This window comes from Rattus rattus, chromosome 5 (assembly GCF_011064425.1).
Source record: "Rattus rattus isolate New Zealand chromosome 5, Rrattus_CSIRO_v1, whole genome shotgun sequence".
Taxonomy (NCBI): domain Eukaryota; kingdom Metazoa; phylum Chordata; class Mammalia; order Rodentia; family Muridae; genus Rattus; species Rattus rattus.
The window spans coordinates 136,911,654-136,935,782 of NC_046158.1; the positions used below are offsets into that span (position 1 = coordinate 136,911,654).

At 44.4% G+C, this 24,129-nt stretch overlaps 1 pseudogene; it reads left to right on the forward strand.

Moving 5' to 3' along the window:
- LOC116901054 overlaps positions 1-24,129 on the forward strand; it is a 148,035-nt pseudogene that overhangs the window by 882 nt on the left and 123,024 nt on the right.

The following is a 24,129-nucleotide window of genomic DNA, read 5'->3' on the forward strand; positions in this document are numbered from 1 at the left end:
AAGCCAGAAAAGACACCATGGGGGAGAAAGAGAGAAAGGGCGGACACAGAGACAGAAGGAAGGAGGGGGGAGGAGACCAAGGTGGGAAGAGCAAAAATATCTGGCATATATAGGGAGGAGCCTCTGGGCTGGAAAGTTCATGGTTGGGGGCAGGGTATGCCAAGAGGGGACTGAGGGATGCTGGGAAAACCTGGAGGCCAGGTCTGCTTTGATATATAAAATACACGCCCGGTCTCTTATCCCAGGGTCCAAAACCAGTTTTAGCAGTGAACCGTGGGAGGATGTGTGTAGGGTACCTGTGAACACTGCATCATTTTATGAAAGACTTGAGCATCCTCATATTTGGGGCCTTGGAACCAATCCCCTCTGAACTTTGAGGGACACACATATTTTATGCGCAAATGGAACAAACCAGGAGGACACTACACACTAGAATACTACAGATTAGTCCGATGTACGGTCTATGGGTTAAAAGGAGGTGGAACCAACCCGGTGCAAACAGCACGATTCCATTTCTCTAGCTCAAGAGTTGTCGAAACTGAGCCGAGCTGATAGCAATCAAATTAGTGGCTTCAGGGGGTCAGGAGAGGAAGAAGACTCGGCTTAGGTAGATGGTCTCATGGGAAACACTCATCCAGCTGGTCCTAGAAAAAGAAATAGGAAAAGAATATTTTAAGAGAGCCTGTTGAGTAGCGTTTTCCTGCATTGTGCATTCAGATGCTGATTTCTGTATCCAGAGACCCGGTGGCCGTCTGGACTTTGGTATTGCCATGGTTAGGAAGCATTTCCTGACTCAGTATTTTGTGAAACGTTGTATTGCAGCATCTTGATTGGTTAAAATAAAGAGCGGAACAGCCCCCAGCTGGGCAGGAAAGGGAAAGGTGGAACCTCAGGTTCCAAAGAGAGGGAGACAGTCTCAGGTGGGGAACCAGGGAGTTGCTGGCACTGGGGAGCACATGGAGAAGGAAGCACCAAGGCAAGACAAAGAGGGCAGGTATCGGGCCGTGTGGCTGGAAAGAAGGCTGAGAAGTAGTCTAAGGCCAGCTTGGTCGGGTTAGTGTAGCCTAGAGCCTGCCCGGCTATAGTGTCTGAAGTTTATTAGTAAATATAAGGTCTCCGATTCGGTATTCAGAACAAGAGTGGGCGTCGAAAAGCTCTGTATCTATACAAAACAAGGGTCAGAAAGCGTGTTTCTAGTACTTCTGTGGCAGGTGTGGGCCCTGGCAAAGCCCTCATGGCCAACTTTCTTATGGGAACTCTGCAAAGCTGGGAGGCAGGCATGGCTTCTGACCTCTGCGCGGCTACCCTGGTCGCTTCCACCCTCAGGCTTGTTCCACTTGGATCCTGGGATTTTGAATGACCCAGAAACCCTTTCTGCCCTAAAATTTGGCTAAGCCAACCTTGACTTCCTGCCAAGGCCTCTGAAATTATCCCGTCCTCCTGGTACCCAACCAGGACACCTGCTTTCCTCAACTCTGCAACCTCTGAAACTTGTCTTTTCCTTGGGGATCCCTGCCCCCCTTAGACCTTTTTGTCTTCACCACCAAAAGTTTGGTCCTGGTCACCATCCTCCCTTCCTCAGGCCTCACTGGCCTTTCTGTTCTGATTCCTCTCAAACCCCAAACAGTCCTTGGGATGACTAGGTTTTTGCCAACGTGGCCTAGAGTCACCTGGAGAGAGTCTCAGTGAGGGATTTATTTAGAGCAGGTTGGCCCATAGGCATGTCTGTGGAAGAGGCTCTTGATTTGCTTTAATTAATATGGGAAGACCTGGTCTGAAAGTTAGCAGCACCATTCCCTGGCTTTGGAACCTGGACTGTGTAAGCAGAGAAAGGTAGGTAGCGCCTAAGCCCGCATGCGTTCATTCTCTGCCTGTGGATGTGGTGGGGCCGGCTGCTTCCAGCTCCCGGCACCTTGACCTTCTCCCCACTCTCCATGACGGACTGTAACCTGGGATTGTAAATCAAGTCAGTCCCTTCTCCCCTAAGCTGCTCTCTGTCAGGTACTTTGTTTCTGTTTTTTGTTTGTTTGTTTTGTCTTTATCTCAGCAACTGAAATCACAGGCCTCCTTCACACAGCAGCCAGGAGAGTCTTGCTATGATGACCCTGTTACTCTTCTCTGGAGGTGGTGTCCCTCTCCTCTATAGTCACCTGTCATCCCCCCCATCAGCCGCCAGCTCCTGTGAAGGGACAACATGACTACAGCGACTCTTATAAAGGAAACCATTTAACTGGGGGGTGGGTAACTTACATTTTCAGAGGTTTAGTCCATTATCGTCATGGCGGGAAGCTTGGCCGAGTGCAGGCAGACAATGGAGCTGGAGAAGGAGCTGAGAGTTCTTCGTCCCTATCCACAGGCAGCAGGAAAGACAGTGAGGCACTCACTGATCCTTGGCTTGAGCTCCAGGGACCTCAGAGCCCATTCCCTAGAGACACACTTCTGAAAGCCACACCCACTCCCATAAGGCCACTCCCCCTAACAGTGCCATTTCCCTGTGAACCTATCGAGGTTATTATTCAAATCACCACAGTGCTGGCCCATTGGCCTCCTACAAGTAGTACTTTAAGCACCACTTACCTTGCTGTGTGTGTGTGTGGGGGCAGCACCACCCACGCATGGCCTATTGAGATGGATGATAGGGCAGAGCCAAGGCAGACTCACTTCCTGTGCCCAGTGACTTCCTGTGCCCAGAAGCCTGAGCACAGTGTATTAGCTACTTTAATGTTGCTTAGATAAAAGCCGTGACCACTAACCACTTAAGGAAGACTTTATTTTGGCTTATGGTTCCAGGGGGCAGGTAGGAGGGGTAGAGTGGAATATGGTGCTAGAGTCCAAAATGGTGGGAAGGCATGACAGTAGGAAAAGGAAGTGGATGGGCCACATCTCAACCACATACAGGAAGCATAGGATAGCTTAGGAATACAGGAATACATAGATAGCTCAGGGTATCCTCAAACTCACTATCCTCCTGCCTCGGTCTCCTAAGTGCTAGTAAGTGTCACTACACTCAGCTTGTTTCTTATCGATCCCCAAACCTCTTAGCTGCTAACCAGAGAGCTAGAATTCAGTTAGACCGGGATTGTGGGTTTGGGGCTCAATGACTAATCTTCAGGGTGCTTACGTTACTAATGTGAGACCGATGTGTAGAATCAGGCTGTCTACCTTCCGGTTCCAACCCTGCATGGCACAATTCTGGTTTATGAAAAGTCAGCACAACTTTTTTTTTTTTTTAAACCAAGAATTAGATCCAGGCTGGGGACTAGAGAGATGGCTCAATGGTTAAAGGCACCTGCTGTTCTTCCAGAGGACCAGAGCTCAGTTCCCAACACCCTTATTAGGTGACGTGCCTGTGACTCAAACTCCAGAGAATCGGATGCCCTTGTCTGGGTTCCACTGGCACCCACCCTTCCGTGAGTGCGCACGTGTACGGCACTTGCACACAAATATACACACAAATAGATCCAGGAAATTAGACCTATCATGGAACAGTAATAAAGGCACCCAGAAGCTATGGGACATCAAACGATTTAAAAATATAGCCAGCAGCTTTGCTAAGGTAAAATTAAAGAAATATGTACATTCTGGGTAACAGAGTGCTATAGCTTTCTTCCATCGAATGCTTACCAAGTCATGCATCCTCAAACGGTCATTAACATGTCTGCGACTTATTTTCCCCATATTATTTTTCCCCTGTAGCTGATGCAGCCATTGGCAGGGACTCATCGGGGTCAGTGTGCACAGAATAGTGCTTGTCACTTGTTCTCAGTAAGGGCTAAGGTCCCTGGGATTGGCTGTACTATACAAGTCCCAGCAGAGAAGGCTCTGTGTTAAGTACTCAAGACCCCAAAGTTATAAAGTCCCAGAGCGTGGTTGCTGGCATCTGTTGGCCTTGTTCCTGGATCATAACCAGGGCGGTACTGGGGGAATTGAGCCAGTCAGAGTTTCCCTTCCTGTTCTGAACCAGAGACACCATCACGAGGGCCTTCTTGTCTTGAGTTTAATGACTCCCCTAAAGCTTGGCCCCATGAATTTACCAGATAATTTTTGAGTGTGGACATCAGGTCTTGTCCATAGTGACCTTTAGAGACACACAGTCAAATGGAGCAACCCTTCCCAGCCCTGCCGTCTGCTTTCACATAGAGAGGTGTTAGGACTTAGTCTTAAGAGTCTGGCTTGGGGGCTGGGGATTTGGCTCAGTGGTAGCAAGGAAGGAAGGCCCTGGGTTCGGTCCCCATTTTAAAAAAAAAAAAAAAAAAAAAAAAAAAAAAAAAAAAAGTCTGGCTTGGGAAGCCAAGAAGGAAGTATTTTAGCCTGTGGTGACACCTAGTGGTATGAGGCAGAACTGCCTGACTTTTTAAAACCTCAAATGCCGCAGTTAACTTTTTGTAACGTGTAGACTTATTTTTCCTTACTTTACACAAGATGAAACGGGTCCCGGAAGGTGCAGAGCCTTGGCTGAGGTTGCCTAGCTACAGGTGGTGGCTAGAATTGAATCTAGGTCATAGGAACCTGAAGCCTAAATCCTAACTTTAGTTCCTCTATGCCAGACCCGTCTGAGGGCATGAAAATTCACACCCCTGCCCTTACACAGAACACAAATATATAATCTTTGGAAGGAGTGGGAAAATGAAGGAGCAGTGAACTAAAGACTGAGTATCAGTCGTGGAATGTGGGTTGGCCATGATTTGTTGAGGGTGCTGGCACCATGTCCTGTCTGGGATCCTGGACTGTATAAATGAAGAAAGAGAGCTTGTATTCACCCTCTCTGTGTCCTGATGGTGAGTGTGATGTGACCTGATACTTCAAGTGACTGCTGCCTTGACTCCCCTCCACCCATCTGTGAACAAATACAAACCCTTTCTCCTCCTGTTGTCTTTTTCAGAGTATTTTGTTTTATTCTTTTTTAAAAATTCTTTTCCCATACATTATATACCAACCTCAGCTTCCCTTTCCTCCACTCCTCCAAGCATCCCCCAACACCTACCCTCTTCCCCCAGATCCACTCCTCCTCCATTTCCCTTTAGAAAATATCAGGCCTCCCAGAGATATGAACCAAACAAGACATAACAAGCTACAATTAAGACTAGACACACACTCTCATACTGAGAGAGGAAGAGGCAACCTGGCGGCAGGAAAAGGATCCCAAGAGCAGGCAAACAAGTCAGAGACGTCCCCACCCCCTCTGTTAGGAATCCCACGAGAACAGCAAGCTACACAGCCATAGCCTAAGGAGAGGACCTCGCTCAGGCCTGTACAGGCTCATGATTGTCACTTCAGTCTCTGAGTCCCTCGGAACCTTGCTTAGTTGACCTGGTGTTCTTGTGGTGTCCTCGACCCCTCTGGCACCTACATTCTTCATCCCCCTCTTCCGTGGGGTTTCCTGAGCTTTGCCATGGGTCTCTATGCCTGCTCCCATCAGTTGCTGGATGAAGCCTCTCTGATGATAGTTGGCTAGGAACTAATTTATGAGTATAGCAGAGTATCATTACTAATCATTTCATTGATCCCTCGCCCCCAGTTGTGTTTGGTTCTATCCTAAGTCTCTGGGCTATTCAGCCTCTGGTTTCTGGCCATCCAGGAAGTGTAGAGCCTGGGCTCCCTTGATGGACCACTCATTGGTTGGCCACTCCCACAAGCTCTGTGCCATCATTACCCCAGCACATTTCTCCGGAAGGACATATTTGTAGGTTGAAGGGTTTTAGCTGGGTTGGTGTTTCTGTCCCACCACTAGAAGCATTGCATGGTTGAAGATGGCCGGTTCAGGATCCATGTGCCCGGTTGCCAGGAGTCTTCTCTAGGGTCACCCTCAGAGATTCCAGGCAGTTTCCACAGCACTGGGTATCCACATTGTCCCCCAAATGCCCCCAATTCCAGTAGACTCTCCCAGGACTCTCCCCATCCTTCCTGTTGCGTGTAGTTTTAAAACACTACCACCTTTGCCTGGGATTAGACCGCGCACTGGCCCCTCCTAGCTTCCTCTTTGTCCTACCAGGCTCAGGGATCGGCTACCACCAGCCCTTACCCAGCTTCCCTTTGCTCCAGGAGGGGTCGCACTACCAGCCCGCTCCGGAGACTCTTGAGTCTGTGGATTAAAACACTCACACAAAGCTTGTTACTTTATAACTTGCCTTCTTGGCGCGATTGCTGGGCGCAGATATCTCTCTCCTGGAAGTGTGCCCTTACCAATTTATTATCTCTGTCTCTCCTCCTGCCCTAAACTTAGTCCCTGCCAAACACCTAAGGCCATCCTTGGACCTGTGGAGGCCACAGGTCCTAGTTCCCCTCAAGTCCTTACATAATTTTTTTGTTCTTCTTCCAAAGCATGGCAGAAAAGCCCTTTCTTCTTCCTTGTCTCTGCCTTCTCTCCTGGGACCCGGAAGTCCCACTTCTACCCTCCGCCCAGCAATTGGCCCCAGCCTTCTTTATTGACAAATCAAGAACCAATTGGAGAACGAGATTTTAACATCAGGATCTCCCTCTACACCTTCCTACCTCATGTCTCCTGTTCCATCCCTATCTGCCCTGACTCCACCCACAAAATCTGTTCTATTTCCCCTTCCCAGGGAGATACACGCGTTCCTCTTAAATCCTTCTGTTACTGAGTCTCTGGGCCTGTGGATTATAGCATGATTATTTTTTAGTTAACAGCTACCATGCACTTATGAGTACTGCCATCCACTGCCTGCCCTCTTCCCTCTGGGACACCAGACACCCCTGTGCTTACCAGAGCAAGGAGGGCAATGTGGAGCTGGGGACAAGTAGGTTCCACTGGGCTCCAGTCCAGCTGAGAATGCCCAGTGTTACCACTCTTGGCAGAGAAGCAAGGAAGTAGCTGGAGTCCTGGGTCTCTTGTCAGCTACTGGGACAGCAGCAGAGGTGGTCTGAGCTGGCCAAATCCAGCGGTGAATGCTTTGGGAGAGAGAACTCTTTCCAAGAGTTAACATTCAGTGAACTCAGCCACTGCCAGATGATCCCTGGTGAAATAACCAATGTGCTTTATTCTGTGTGGACAAGGACTATATAAACACTGAGGAGTGGGGTGGATTTAGGGGGTAGGTGGTCCCTATTGACTCTATTTGCATGGGGAAGGACTCCAGGTGTTACCTTATGTGACTGACTGCACATGGTCCTCTCAGTGGGGTGTCGGGGTTACCTATTCCAGAGTAGGTGCAGAATCGTGTAGAAGTGCGCTCAACTCCTGCCGATCTAAAACCTCTGAGATTCCCAGGTTCTGAGCTCACTCAACTTTACCAGTTCTTCTGTCTCGTGGCACAGCCCACATCCCTACAAGTACATACCATAGTTGTCTTTCTAAGTCTGGATTACTACACTCAGAATGATTTTTCCCCCTAGTTTTATCCATTTACTTGCACGTTGGTTCGAGTCCCCATGAGCAAAGGGAGTTTGACTGCGCTCATCCCATGCTTCCTGCTACAGTGGGTGCTGGGTTGTTCGGAGGCACTAAGACACTGCTCCAGGGGAGGGAAAGCATAGTTTGAGATGTGGAAAGAGTTGAAGCTGGTCTGGGGGTCCCTGGGCCTGCTACAAGGCTGGGGCCATGGGGTTCTCAGACTCTTGGACATCCAGGTGCTTCTGGGAGTCAGGGAAGAGCCAAGAACAGAGTTGGAGGCCCGTGGAGCTAGGGACAGCTAGGGTCTAGCCTGGGGCTGGGGGAAAAAAGGACAAGCTCTGGCTTGTCCCATGGGTGATTGTCCTTAGCTTGGCAGAGGCAGCCTTGGTGGCAGCTATGGCTAGGATGCAAAGAGGCTTTCAATGGGAGAATTAAGCTGCAGCCCTGTAGGCAAAGGCCTTCTCCATGGCTCCCCACGTCTTGATGAAAGAGACAGTCCATGGTTCTAAACAGTTTATTGGTTGTTCATGGCAGAAAATGGATGTATAGCGTTACCATACCCACTTCTCAGGGTAGACCTGGGATTAAATATCTTTTGCAGGGAGGAATGTCTGGGACAGGAAGCTTATTGGCTAAGCCCTCCAGGCCTCTATGTACCTCATTAGCATGGAGAGCTCTGTTCTGGGCCTACATGACCATAGGATATGTTTTTTTGTTTTTGTTTTTGTTTTTGTTTTTGTTTTGTTTTTGTTTTTGTTTTTTTTTGGAGCTGGGGACCAAACCCAGGGCCTTGTGCTTGCTAGGCAAGCACTCTACCACTGAGCTAAATCCCCAACCCAGGATATGTTCTTTATGTGAGGGGTGTGGCACGTGTTCCAGGCCAGGAGTCTGGCAGGGAGCTAGGAGTCACCTAAGCCCTAGATGTGTGCCCACTGAGTCTCCAGGTCTCAACCTGCTCTACCTTACCAAACTTTATGGCATGGTTTTACCATCCAACACTTGCAAATTTCATAATGTCAATTTTTTTTTAACAGCTGAGTAATACTCCATTGTGTAAATATACTAAATTTTCTTTATCCATTCTTTGATTGAGGGATATCTAGGTTGTTTCTGGTTTCTGGTATTTTGAGTAAAGCTGCTATGAATATAGTTGAACAAGTGTCATCATGGTAGGGTGAGGTATCCTTTGGGTATATGCCCAAGAGTATAGTGTTTATGGGTAGAGCTGGGTCTTGAAATCTATTCCCAATTTTCTGAGGAACCATCATATTGATTTCCAAAGTAGCTATCAAGTTTGCACTCCCACCAGCAATGAAGGAGTATTAGGATCTGTGAATTGCTGAAAAATGATAACTGAACTAGTAAAGCAAGGAACATTTATTCTGCAGAAACCCAGCATGCAGGGATCACCATTTGTTAAAATGGTAATAACCCAGAGGTGAGCTCGAAGCCATGTGTCTCTGGCTTTACAGTCAAGAGGAGACTACTGGGACAATTGATATTGGTCAGCTGGACTTAAGAAATTAGCAGTGATTAACATGATACCAGCATCACTGAGGTGAAATCTTCTGGGAAGTATTTTCTGAGAGGACAAAGAAACTGTGTTCCAGTGACAGTCAAGGTTGTACCTCATGCTGTACTTGGTAATGTGTAAGAGTCACCCAGGTGGTACTGGTTTTGAAGGCATGAAGGGGTCATGAAGAGCAGCTGAGGCTTAGCACTGCTGAGAAGCCATGGAAGGCCATTGGTGAAGGGTGCAGCCTCAGTTGTAGTTGATGGCCCAGGACTGAAGGGATCATGCAAAGGATTTGAGGCTTGGCACCATGAAGAGAGCCTAGGAGAGGCAATTGGTGAAGCCTAGTTACAGTGGAAGACCCCAGTGTATGGGCAATGTCAGTAACATAGGATGATCACAAGAATAGGAGCGGCAAAGGTGAAAAAGGAGTTGGAGGTCTGAAGACTGCTTTGACATCAGTCTTGGAGATGCAGAGTTTGGAGTTTGCCCAGATGGTTTCCTGTCTTGCTTTGGGAATTATAGTTAAGTGATTGGCTGAATCTCAGAAGAGACTTTGAACTTTGGACTTTTAACATTATTGAGACTGCTATAGACTATGGGGACTTTGAAGTTGGACTAAATGTATTTTGCATTATGCTATGTTTAGGTGTGGCCCTATAGACTCGTATGTTTAAACAAGCCTATGGGGGCCAGGGAGTGGAATGTGATGGTTTGTATATGCTTGGCCCAGGGATGGGCACTAGTAGGAGGTGTGGCCTTGTTGTATTAGGTGTGTTACTGTGGGCATGGGCTTAAGACCCTCATCCTAGCTGCCTGGAAGTGACTCTTCCACTAGCAGCCTTCAGATGAAGATTTAGAACTCTCAGCTCTGCCTGCACCATTCCTGCCTGGATGCTGCCATGTTCCTGCCTTGATGATACTGGAGTGAATCTCTGAACCTGTAAGCCAGCCCCAATTAAATGTCCTTTGTAAGACTTGCCTTGGTCATGGTGTCTGCTCACAGCAGTAAAGTCCTAACAATAAGTTCATAGCACTAAGTGCCTACATAAAAGAACTGGTGAGATCTCATACTAGCAATTTAATAGCACACTTGAAAGCTCTAGAACAAAAAGTAAGCACACCCAAGGAGTAGACAGCAAGAAATAATCAAACTGAGACCTGAAATCAATAAAATAGAAACAATGAGAACAATACAGAGAATCAATGAAACAGAGTTGGTTCTTTTAGAAAATCATCAAGATAGATAAAACCCTTATCCAAATGAACGAAAAGAGAGAATATCCAAATTAACAAAATCAGAAATGAAAAGGGGGATATAATAACAGACACTGAGGTGATCGCAAGAATCATTAGGTCATACTTTAAAAACCTGTACTCCACCAAATTGGAAAATCAAAAGGAAATGGACCATTTTCTAAATAGAGACAACTTATGAAAGTTAAATCAAGATCAGATAAACAATTTAAATAAACCTATAATCCCTAAGAAAATAGAAACAGTCATTAAAAGGCTCTCAACCAAAAAATGCTCAGGGCTAGGCAGTTTTAGGGTAGAATTCTACCAGACTTTCAAAGAAAAGTTAACATCAGTATCATTATTTGCAAATGTAATAATGTACAAAAGCAACCCCAAAAATTCTATCAGGGAACTCCTGCAGCTGATAAACACCTTCAGCCACATAGCTGAATGTAAGATTAACTAAAAAAAAAAAAAAAAGTCAGTAGCCCTGCTATATACAAATGAAAAATCGACTGAAGAAAAAAAAAACAACACCCTTGACAGTAGCCACAGGGTTTGGGGATTTAGCTCAGTGGTAGTGCAAGGCCCTGGGTTCGGTCCCCAGCTCAAAAAAACAAAAAACAAAAAAAAACAAACAAAAAAACAAAAACAAAAACACAAAACAAAAGACAGTAGCCACAGATAATATAAAATATCTTGAGATAACGCTAATCAAGCAAGTGGAAGACTTGTATGACAAGGCTTCAAGTCTTTTTTTTTTTTTCTTTTTTTCGGAGCTGGGGACCGAACCCAGGGCCTTGTGCTTGCTAGGCAAGTGCTCTACCACTGAGCTAAATCCCCAACCCCTCAAGTCATTGAAGAAAGAAATTGAAGAGTATCTCAGAAGATGGAAAGATCTCTCATGCTCATGGATGGGTAGAATTAATACAGTAGAAATGGCCACCTAATGCAATCTCCCATAAAAAAAAAATTCCAACACAATTTTTACAGACCTGGAAATGACAATACTCAACTTAATTTGCAAAAAAAAAAAAAACCCAGGATAGCTAAGATAATTATACAATTATACATATAGATACATATATATTAAAATAATTGTACAATATAAGAACTTCTGGAGATATCACCATTCCTGATTTCAACTCTACTACAGAGCTACAGTAATAAAAACTGCACGGTACTATGGCAGACACCAAGCAGGAAGAGCTACAGTGGGCAAGTGAACTCCCTGGAGACAGCTCACTGTCTTCCTCTGCTGTGATGTGTGTGCTCTGGTGAGTTTTAGTCCCAGAGACTTCACCTCAGGATTGCTTCTTGCTACTGATGTGCTTTCTCATGTTTGTCATTGCCATACTCCTCATTTATGTGGCTTGGTGTGAGGGACACTGGGAGACTCTCACTACCTATAGACTGATGTGGTTATTTTCTAGATGATAGCCTAGCCTATTGGGTACATTTCCTGCAGATCAACCTGAAGATGAACTTTCATGAATTAATGATGTTTAGATGAATTAATGACTTTATAGAATTTCTGATTCGATTCAAATAATTCTAGGAAGAAAGTTTAAGGAGATGGTTTAGGTGTTTTGCCAGAAAGATATAATGAAGTTAGAATCAAGAATAGAATGTGCCCCTCCTCTCAGAATAGTAAGTAAAGACTGCATAGCAAGAAACACAATAAACTTTCATAATTACACCAAGAAGAGAAATAGGCTTGGGACAGATTTGTGATCAAGGAAAAACGTTCATTCTGTGTCAGGTCCAAGGATGAAGGCAAAGATGTGCACTATGTGCATTATGATAAAGCAAGGCCATGTGAAACAGGTGCTTTGAACTTATAATGAACTTACAGAATGAAACACTGCTTTGAACTTACTATCAACATCCTTCTGTAGCAACTTTTTGTGTAACATTTTATCCGTGAGGTAATTTTATAAAGAACTTTTGTCAAAGAAGGCATAAAAAGGCTGAGAAAAGAAATAAAGTGTGGCTGTTGAAGTTCTGCTCCATCCACCAAATGTATATATGTCTTTCTGTCTGTATTTATGTACATACATATCTATGTAGGTAAGTGTGTATGTATATAAGTATGCATGCACATTTGTAGAATTGATGAATCAAGTGGTTGGGTCTGGTCAAAGTGTGTGTGTGTGTGTGTGTGTGTGTGTGTGTGTGTGTGTGTGTGTGCATACATCACCTTCTCTCTATCCTTTTCTCTTGCTGGACACCTTAGAGTTAAGAGCTCAGAGCTTCTTGCTGGACATTCTTACCAGCCCCAGACAATTAAGTTTTGTCCCACCAGTTGTGCTGACCCTGTAAATCAGTCACTGCTATCAGTGGGGAGCCTCTGTCAACTGCTATTAGCACTAATTCCAATCACTAATGCCATACCTGATTGTTTGCCTCAGTTTACCCTGTGTTGATAAAGCTGGCCTTTGGCAGTACTGGCATAAAAAGAGACAGATTGATTAGTGGAATTGAGTGAAGGACCCAGTCATAAATCTACACATCTATGGACACCTGGTTTTTTATAAAGAAGCCATAAATACACAATGGCAGCAAGACAGCATCTTCCACAAATTGTGCTGATCTAACTGGATGTCAGCAACTAAAAGAATGTGAATAGAACCATATCTATCATCCTGCATAAAACTCAAGTCCAAGTAGATCAAAGATTTCATCATAAAACCAGATACACTGAACCTAACAGAAGAGAAAGTAGGGAATAATAGCCTTGAATGCATTGGTCCAGGAGGCAACGTCCTGAACAGATAATGCAGGCTCTAAGATAAACAGAGATACCAACACCCCTATAGATAGAGCCAACCATTCAGGATAAAGGTCGCCTACCCCTCCCCTCCCTGGAATTCCCCTAATCAGCTTTAAATTGAGCTTTCGAGCTCACCTCTGGTTCTCCATTTTGACAAATGGTAGAGCCCTGCATGCTGGATTTCTGCAGAGTAAATGCCTTTTACTTTTGCATAGTATTTGAGTCTGGGGTTTCATTCTTCAGTGATTCACAAACCCTAACATTTGGGGGTTCATCTGGGATTTGCTGGAGAGCTCTGACCCAAATAGTTGAGTGTTTTTCTGATCAGTAAGTCTGGGCAGCCAGTTGTCACTCATCTTGTGCTCTCTGTGTTTGTTTCATGTTTAATCTGGAGGCTGAGAGGAACAAAGCAGTGTATTTTGTCACCCAGCCAGGGGCTATAGAGGCCACTCTTGCAACTCCCTACCAGGAACTGGAGAACTTGATATTATTCTCAGCTGATTTCTGAACCAGCTGTGCATCTTTGGGCCTCCAATGCATAGGATGGGATACCATCATAAACAGCCTTTTTGTTTTGCTTTCGTTTTTTGAGGGATGTCCTTTGTGTCTGTCTGTATGTATTCTGTTTGTGCTTCATGTCCTCTTGTACAAGTTTTTCCTTGATTCTTGAGATGGCCCAGGCCCAGAGGACCCCACAAGGCTTAGTCTTGAACCATTACAAGAGCTTCTGCTGAGTTGTGGAAGATTCAGGTCTGGTTGTTCATCTCAGCAAACCAACCATCTTTTGTAGCAATGAATGGCTCACCTATAAAGCAGGATGGCCTGAGGAGGGGACTTACCATCTCCCCACCATTTACAGGGTGAATGTTATAGTCTATGAGACCAGGGGCCACCAGGCCCAGGTGCCACATAGCCATACCTAGTCAAGAAGCCCCCTGCTTGGATGAAACCCTTTTGGTTGCCAGATGTGATGCTTTCTACCCTCTTTCCTGTGAAAGAGGGCTGGCTCTTGCCACCTTCCTTACTTCCTCCCTCTGCCTCCAAGGAAGATCTCTGCCCTTCTCCTTATGTTCCTGCCCTGACTGTTGCCCCCGCCCAATCAGCACAGGTGGAAGGAGAAGCTACTGACTCCCCTGACTCCAGTTGGAGTCCTCTCACTAGTAATGACCTTTATGATAGGAAGTTGCATAATCCCCCATTTTCAGAGGAACCATCAGCTCCCATAGCTCTTAAGGCTCAATCATGCTGATTCACCAGCCCACCTGGGACGACTGTCAGCAACTGCTCCAGGTTCTCTTCGAAATAGAGGGGAGGGAGAGGATCGTGGTAGCCTCCCAGAAATTGGTTCGGAGCAAATGGGCTGCCCACCCAGGCCCAGATAGATATTGATGTAGCCTTCACTTTGGCTTGACCCAACTGGGATTATGACTCTGCTGAAGGTAAGGAGAGACTCTGGATCTACTGCCAGATTCTGATGAGGGGGCCTCCAGGAGGCCCATAAATTTATCCAAAGTGTCTTTGTTAGGGTTTTGCTGCTATGAACAGACACCATGACCAAGGCAACTCTTTAAGGACAACATTTAATTGGGGCTGGCTTATAGGTTCAAAGGTTCAGTCCAGGGAACATGGCAGCATCCAGGCAGGCATAGTAGAGGTAGAGCTGGGGGTTCTACATCTTCATCTAAAGGCTTCTAGCAGAATACCGACTTCCAGGCAGTTAGAATGAGGGTCTTGGGGCTGGGGATTTAGCTCAGTGGTAGAGCGCTACCTAGGAAGGCGCAAGGCCCTGGGTTCGGTCCCCAGCTCCAAAAAAGAACCAAAAAAAAAAAAAAAAAAAAAAAAGAATGAGGGTCTTATAGCCCACACCCACAGTGATACACCTATTCCAACACCTTCTAAAAGTGCCACTCCCTGGGTCTAGCATATACAAACCATTATATTCCATTCCCTGGCCCCCATAGGCTTGTTTAAACATGAGTCTATAGGGGGGCATACCTAAACATAGCATAATGCAAAATACATTTAGTCCAACTTCCAAAGTCCCCATAGTCTATAGCAGTCTCAATAATGTTAAAAGTCCAAAGTTCAAAGTCTCTTCAGAGATTCAGCCAATCACTTAACTATAATTCCCAAAGCAAGACAGGAAACCATCTGGGGAAACTCCAAACTGTGCATCTTCAAGACTGATGTCAAAGCAGTCTTCAGATCTCCAATTCCTTTTTCAACTGCAATAAACTTCTTTCTCCTGGGCGGGTTCCACTCCCTGTTAGTAGCTTTCCTCAGCAGATAACCCATGGCTCTGGCATCTTGAACATCTTGGGGTCTCCAAGGCAACTTCAATGTTACAGCTTCTTGTTTCAATGTTAGGATCCATACATGATCTTCTGGGCTCCTCAAGGAACTAGCTTCACTTCTGCAGCTCTGTCCTCTGTAGCCCTCTAAGCTCAGGTTGATCCATTCCACTGCCACTGCTCTTGTTGGTCGTCATCCATAGAACTGGTATCTCCAATACACTGGCGTCTTCCAGTGCAACTAGCCTTCACCAATAGCCTCTCATGGGCTCTTTTCATGGTGCCAAGCCTCAACTCCTTTGCATGACCCCCTTCAGTCCTGGACTGCCAACTACAATTGAGGCTGCACCTTCATCAGTGGCCTTCCATGGTCTTTCACAGTGCCAAGCCTCAGCTGTTCTTCATGACACCTTCATACCTTCAAAACCAGTACCACCTGGGTGATTCTTACTCATTACCAAGAACAGCTGCAGCACAAGGCACAACCTTGGCTATCACTGGAACACAGCTTCTCTGTGCTTTCAGAAAACACTTCCCAGAAGATTTCACCTCAGTGATGCTGGTCTCTTAATCACCACTAATCTCTTAGCTCCAGCTAACCAGTATCAATTTTCCTAGTATTCTTTTTTTATTCAGGACTCTAAGCCAGAGCCACATGGCCAAAGCTGCCGAGTTCTGCTGCCTGCTGGGGTTGGAACATGGCTCCCTTGTTCTGTTACATTATCACCAGCTTTCTGTTTTCCATCTCTCTCACTGCCTAAGCTTGGCTGTCCTGGAACTTGCTCTGTAGACTGACCTTGAACTCAGAGATCTGCATGCCTGTCTCCTAAACGCTGGGATTAAAGGTGTGGTCTACCAAGCATGGAGTTAAGTTTTTCTTCACCTAGAACTTGCTCTGTTCTAGGCTGGCCTTGAACTCAGAGATTGAGATTTTGTCTTTGCCTTTTAGGATTAAAGGTTTGTACTAAGTTGCCTGGAGTTAACTTAGCTAGGTGGGATCTTGCCCCAAGGTGATTACTCCCTTAATTCAATTTAATATCCTGGAACACAGGATTCAGCTCCATTTCACTTCCTGGTGTCCCTTTAATACTTGAACCATATATTTTGTATTTTTCCTTTCTTAACTTGCTCCTTTCGTTAAAATGTTCTTCATAAGAGTGAACTTTAGTAACCACCCAACAGAATTTACACCAGGCTGTTTTGAGACTTCCTTTTTCAAAGCAATTAATCTAAATCTCTTCACCTTAGCCTCAGGTAGACTCTTTGGACAATGGCTAAAAGCAGCCCCATTCCCCCCCGCCCCCCCCAAATACCATATAAACAGTCTCTAGGCCACATACTGAAATTCTTTACTAAACCATCTTAAGCCAGGTCTGAACCATTCAACTCACTCTCAGCAACAAAGTTTTTATATTCCCACTAGAGTAGCCCATTAAGCCCCCATTTAAAGCATTCCACTGCTTTCCAAATTCAAAGTCCCAAAATCCACATTCTTCCAAACAAAAGCATGGTCAGGCCTATCACAGCAATACCCCACTCCTGGTACTAACTTGTGTCATAGTTAGGGTCTTACTGCTGTGAGCAGACACCATGACCAAGGCAAGCATTATAAAGGACAACATATAACTGGGGCTGGCTTACAGGTTCTCAGGCTCAGTCCAGTATCATCAAGGTGGGAACATGGCAGCATCCAGGCAGGCATGGTACAGGAGAAACTTCAAGTTTTACATCTTCATCTGAAGGCTGCTAATGGAATACTGACTTCCAGGAAACTAGGATGAGGGTCTTAAGTCCATGCCCACAGTAACATACCCACTCCAACAAGGCCATACCTACCCCATCAGGGCCACACCTTCTAATAGTGTCACTCCCTGGGCCTAGCATATAGAAACCATCACATATCGCTTTGATTGTGTCCCACAAATTTGGGTATGTTGTGCATTCATTTTCACTCAGTTCTAGGAAGTCTTTAATTTTTTTTTCTTATTTCTTCATTGTAGAATTGCTAGACCAGCTTGGTTTTTAGGTCCATTTTCTTGAAAAATCTTTCCCTAACCCTTTATTCTGAGTTAATGGCTACCTTTGATGTTGAGGTGTGCTTTCGTATGCAGCAGAAGCATGGATTCAGACTTTGCATCCATCCTGTTAGTTTGTGTCTTTTTTTGGGTAATTGATATTGAGAGTTATCAATAACTAATGATTGTTAATTCCTGTTATTTTATTGTTATGGTATTTGTTGTTTGGTTATATGTGAGATTATTTATTGCTTGTGTTTTTGTGGCTGTAGTTGACCTGGTTGGATTGGAGTTTTCTTTCTAGTATCTTCTGTAGGGTTAGATTTATAGATATATATTGTTTGAATTTGACTTTATCATGGAATGTTTTGTTTTCTTCATCTATGGTCATAGAAAGTTTTGCTGGGTATAGCAATCTGGGTAGGTATCTGTGGTGTCTTTTAGAGTTTGCAAGACATCTGTCAGGCCCTTCTTGATTTTAGAGTTTTCATTGAGAAGTCAAGTGTAGTTCTAATAAGTCTGCCTTTTGTTACTTGCTTTTTGTCCCTTGCAGGTTTTAATATTCTTTCTTTGTTCTGTTTGTTTAGTGTTTTGATTATTATGTGGTATGGGGAATTTCTTTTCTGTTCAATCTACTTTATGTTCTGTGTTTTTGTACTTTTTTTCTTTTTTTTTTTTTTTTTTTTTCAGAGCTGGGGACCGAACCCAGGGCCTTGCGCTTTGCTAGGGCAAGCGCCTACCACTGAGCTAAATCCCAACCCCAGCTTCTTGTACTTTTATAGACATCTCCTTTTTAGGTTAGAATTTTTTTTTCCTACGATCTTGTTGAAAATGTTTTCTTTGAGATCAGATCCCTCTCCTTCCTCCATACCTATTGGTCTTAGGTTTGGTTTTTTCATAGTGATTTCCTTGATGTTTAGTGTCAGGAAATTTTTTCACTGATGTATATATTTCTTCTATCATATCTTCAGTGCCTGAGATTCTTTTTACATCTCTTGTATTTTGATGATGATGCTTGTATGTCCCCGCCAGCGGGGACCCAGTTATTCAGGGTCCCGAAGAGGCTTTCTACCTGTGGGCCAAAATGGGGGTGAAGAGAAGAAGGAGACCAAGCAAGAGTTCTGTTGTCAAGGTCTCGTTTATTGAGAGGAATGTACAGCATTTAAAAGCTCTGAGGCAGGAATAGAAGCAGAACTGAAGCTTAGGGTGGGGAGTTTGGGAAGTGCCCAAGGATATAAGGTGAATCACTATACTGCAAGATATCCTCCTATAACAAAGAGGCAACAGTCTTCCGGGGACATGTTCTTAGAAAGGTCGAACCCTTCTCAGGAATCTGCTCAGGGACATCCGGTGTTTTGCTCAGGCTGAAACATCCTGTCATTGCTCCCAGGGTCTTCCTGGGAGAGGCTCTTAGTTCAACAATCTCATGTCCGTATGGCAGTCGTCTCAAGGTTAAACCTCTGTGGCCATGCAGCCCAGAGTCAAGTAGCCACCTTGAGCTATGCATTCACAAAGCGGCTAGGCCCAAATCCAATACAGCTCACTGCACTTGTATCTGTAGTTCATTTATCTAGATTTTCAATTTCCAGAAGTCCCTCAATTTGTGTTTTCTTTATTGCTTCTATTTTTAGTTTCAGGTCTTAAACAGTTTTATTCATTTCCTCAAAAAAAATTTTTTTTGGCTTTAAGAGATTGTTCATTTTCTTCATTTTTTGGTTTGTCTTTCCCTTGATTTCTTTAAGGGGTTTATTCATTTCTTCTTTAAGGAACTCTATTATCTTCATAAAGTTGGTTTTAAAGTCTTTTTCTCATATTTCAGCTGTGTTGGAATATTCAGGGATTTCTGCAGGATAGATACCTGGGCTCTAGTGGTAATATATTGTCTTGGCTATTGTTGATTTTGCTCTTACACTGGTGTCCAGGCAACTGGATTTGGTGTGATGAGTCTAGGTGCCATTTTCTTAGTTTGACTTTGTTGAATGAGTTTTGTTCCTTGGTTTCTGTTTCCTCTCTAGTCTTTTGATCTGTGTGACCTCTGGTTCAGCATGGAGTTACTACCTTAGTTGGGGCAGGTGTTTTAGTGGCTGTTATGGATTCTGGTCAGGCACTGAGTCTCTCTACCTGGGATCACCTACCTGTTCTTCTGTCTGCCATGGTCTGTACTTGAAAGGGGATGTCTGCCCTTGTTTTATTCTTTAAAAAAATATACTACATGTGCCTGTGTGTATGTGTGTGAGTGTGCAAGTCTGTGCACACACTCAGACTAGGAGGGGGCATTAGTTATCCTCTTTCCTTTCTGTAGTCTGCTGGCCCTGGGATTCCTGGGTGGGTAGGAGTGGATGGGCTTTCTAGGTGTGTAAGGAAGGAGATCTGGAAAGAAGGGAGGTAAGAGGCAGGTCTCTGATAAACTCTTTTGTCATTGGTATCCCTTCGAACTTCCCCCTACAGCCCAGGCTGGCTTTAAGCTAGCTGTGTAGACAAAGGTGACCTCGAAGTTCTGATTCTCCTGCCCCTGTCTCCTGAGGACTGGGACCACAGGCATGTGCCACCATGGGAGAAGTGGGATGTTCTCGTCGTTCTTTACAACCCCAGACTCATGCTGACTGCCTACCTTGCTCCTTACCATGGTGTCTGTTGGCCTCTCAAACTTAACAGAGTCAAAGGATCCTCACCAGCTGCCTCACCTACCCATCTGCACGGTCTCCCTTCCTGGTGTCCTAGGCCCGCTCAGTCTCTCTATTTGCGTAGGGTAAACCACCTTTAGTTGCCCTTGGTGCCACCCCTCCCCGCTTCTTGTCAATGTCTGAAGCTAAGTGCACAAGGGCCCAGGAAGCCAGAGGAAGCCAGCAGCCCACCACATCTACTGGTGACACCCGGGCAAGGAGCCAGTGCAGATGCCTCTCACTGCCTCCGTGTTCCCAGTGGTAGCACACCAAGGCCTAGCAGCCAGTGGAGTTTGCTAAAAATAAAATCCGTACAATCTTCAGTGTTTCTTCCTTCCAGAGTTCAATCCTGACTCTTTTTTTTTTCTTTTCTTTTTTTCGGAGCTGGGGACCGAACCCAGGGCCTTGTGCTTGCTAGGCAAGCGCTCTACCACTGAGCTAAATACCCAACCCCTTCAATCCTGACTCTTACAAGGTAGCCGACAAGCTGTCTCCCAGGAACCTCCTCTCCTGTCCTATACTCCACCACCTGGTTCTGTTACTTCATGGATTCCAGAGACACTTCTTATGGTAATGGGCACTTTTTAAAAAGGCAAAGAGCTTAGTGAACAAAAGCATTTTCCACCAGAGCCTGACAACCTGCACTCAATTCCCAAGACCCACAGGTGGAGAGAGAGAACATGACTGCCTCATGTGTGCTGTAGCATGTAAGTGATCCATTCTGTGCAAAGATCTATATGAAAAATCACACACAAAAAAAAATTGCTGAGAAGAGTTAAACATCTAAATCAGGGGTTCTCAATCTGTGGGTCAAGATCCCGTAGGGGTCACAGATCAGACATTTACACTGCAAGTCATAACAGTAGCAAAATTACAGTTGTAAAGCAGCGACAAGATGATTTTATGGTTGGGGTCACCACAACATGAGGAACTGTATTAAAGGATCTCAACATCAGGAAGGTTAAGACCCGCTACTCTAAATGAACACAGAGGTATACAATATTCATGGATCGAATGACTCAACACTCAGAAATCATTTCTCCCCAAATGATCTTCAAGTTAAGCACCATCTCAGGCAAGATCTTAGAAGACTTTCCTACAGAAATTGACAATATAATTACATAATTATATGGAACAGACAGGGATGTACAATACAGGCCAATGCAAGAGGTGAATCTTTCTTCCCACCACAGCGTCTCCATTACACGGATTTATTGTGACTTAAAACACACACACACACACACACACACACACACACACACACACGCGTGCACACACACATTTGGCCAGATGTAGTGAAGTGTGCCTTTAATCTCAGCACACAGGAAGCAGAGACAGGCACCCTGGTCTACATAGTGAGACCTTGCACGGAGCCATATTGGATTTGGGCCTAGCCACTTTTTGATGACTGCCTTAAGTCTTAAGATTGTTGAATGAAAGCCTCTCCCATGAACTTAACACAGGAAGATAACATTCAAGGGATGCCTCAGCTCCCTTAGCAGATACCTGTTACCTCCTGAATCAACACCCAGTGTCTCCACCGCCTGACCTCTTTGCCTCCTGCTATCACTACCTATATCCGCACCTCCCCCTCCTCTGTGTTTCACAAAGGACACTCCCCCTACCTGAAAGCCTTAAAAGCTGTAACGTTCACCCCAATAAACGAGACCTTGACAACAGAATCTTGCTTGGTCTCCTTCTTCTCTCGCCCCCCATTTAGGCCCAAGGGTAGCGCCCCTTCGGGACCCTGAATAACTGGATCCCCGCTGGCGGGGACAAGTGGCGCCCGAACACAGGGACCCCGAAGCAAGGCCGACTACAGGACGACGGAGATAAGAGAGCTGCAGCGGGAATCAAGGACTCTTCAGGCCGCATCGCTCGTGCGTCGCTGGAGAGGGAGGTAAGGACCGGTCGAATAATTGTCGTCTAATTGCCATGGGGAAGGTATGGATTTAGGAGGCTTGTTTCATAGGAGAGATCAAGCGCTCACTCAGGGAGAGAGGATTAAGAGTTAAGAAAAAGGATTTAATCAAGTTTTTTTGTTTTATTGATGAAAGGTGTCCCTGGTTAATTTTAAGCAATGTGGGGCTAGCTTAAGTAAAACTTATAATAAAAAAAGGGACAAGGTAATGGTAAAGTGTTTTTGCATATGCGTTCTTTTAGAGTTATATTTTAGTCTTTGGATCCTGACTAGAGATAGTTTACACCCTAGACTTGAGAGAGAATGAATAGGCTTGGGAAAAACAGTCCTGCCGGACTCTCCGCAGATGCTTTGGAGAAAGAGAAAAACTTTTCAGAGCTCTCCTGGGAACAGAAGAAAGGCAGGAGACGTCCTGCCTCTCTGCTGGCTCCTATTGGAGAAATGCTTATTTCTAGTTCTGGGTTCCATAGGTAGGCTATGTGGGTCCCTATCGTGGGACACCATCTAGTTTTTTCCCTCTATGTCTATTGTGTGTCCTTGGTGCACCAAGCTGTCCAGGTCTGTCAGTTTATGTCTGTGATTTTTGTTTCTCGTTGTTTAAATGTTTTATGTTTCGTGTTCAAAAGAAAAAATGGTAAAAACTTTATCTGCCAGTAGTTCACACCTTGACTTTTCTGATTGGTTTTAAATGTATAAATATGCTCTACACGCCTTGGTTATGTACTATTGGCTTTTAAGTTATTAAATATGGTTAAAAAGGTGTAACATTGGTAACAGAAAGTTGGCTTAAAATTGTAATTTAGATAAAGTCCTTCTAGATAACATGTGACATGGGCCTGGTTGCCTTGTCACTGTTTGGCCTTAGCCTTAGATTGTAGGATCAAAAGCCTCTCCCTGTAATTTCGGCACAAGAAGTTTACATTTATGGAATGTTTTCAGCCGCAACAAGACCCTTCTGGGTCTCCAGCAAGGTTTGACCCCTGCTGAGCCCTGCCCTTACTTGTGGAAGCTTTTTGTTCCCAACTGACAGTCTGGCCTGGTACTTCTCACCTGAGTCAGAATTAGGCTGGCCTTCCTGGTTATTTCCCTAATTTATTCAGGCCACATAGTCTGTCCTTTGTTACCGAAGTCTCAGCCAGGGTTCCCCACTGTGCTTCGCAGTAAGTACTGCTAAGTACTGTACTTTAGATATATGGGGTGGTCCATAAAGAAACCAGAGGCCTTTTCCTCTTCTGGCTTGACACGAAAAAAAAAAAAAAAAAAAAAAGAAAAGAAAAAAAAATCAAACAGGTAGAGATTGTTACAAGACTTACAAAAGATTGATGAGGTTTTAGAACTTGTGAGAGCATTACAGCCAGTTTGCTTACTCCAACTGCCATTTCAAGATAGATTTAGAGGACTGATTTTATACAATTTGTTTACGTCCTGGCCATTGTGAATTTTCATTTCGTGAGCTTGCTTATAATTTTAGAGAGCCCATAAAGTGATATCATTAAAAATTTTACAAAAGAATGGCTAATAGCCTTATATTATATAATTTTGTTGCTTCTTCAATGTAAGGAGTTAGAAATTTTAATCTTTCAGTGTATATGGAAAATTTTACTACAAATCTTCGCTCTCAAAATGAGCTTTAATATTTGGGGAGTAGCTGTTACACTACTCCAGAAAAGAATATTTAAAACTAATTTTAAGCTTCTAAGGATATGTTAATTGGCTAAGTACCTCACCTTACCAGAGGACTTAGGTCTTTGTTATGCACATTGGAGATAAAGCTTCAGTTGTGTTAATACAGAATTGTAGTAGACTAGAGTCATGGAAGTATTTTAAAAAAGAAACCTGGTGAAACTTACCTTATTCCAAACAACAGTAAATTGGTTATTACAAAATACTGATATTTGGCCTATCACATATACAAATTTTTCAGGCAAAGTTGATAATTTTACTCTTTGCATGCTTTTGTATTTCCTATAAATTTGTCCATGCAGCCCATAGGAAATGAGCTTACTGTATTTATAGGTGGTTCATCTAATGAAAAGGCTACATGTATGATTGGATCACTTGTTTATTCTCTTGAGTTTCCTCTGCTTCAGCACAGATTATTAATTTACGTGCTGTAGCCAGTTTTTAAAATGTTAAAAAAAAAAAATCAAGCTTTCAATTCATATACTGATAGCCAATGTGTGGCTTGTGGTTTACAATAGATTTCAATTACTTAATGCTTTACTAGAGACAAGTTTTCTACTTGAAATCAGTGAGTGATGATTTCAGTGTGAATGTCTGACAACTCACTGTCCTTTCCATGCTCTGGCTCAGACAACTAAACAAAGCCATAGACCCAGCTCTTTAAAAATGGTAATGGAGTT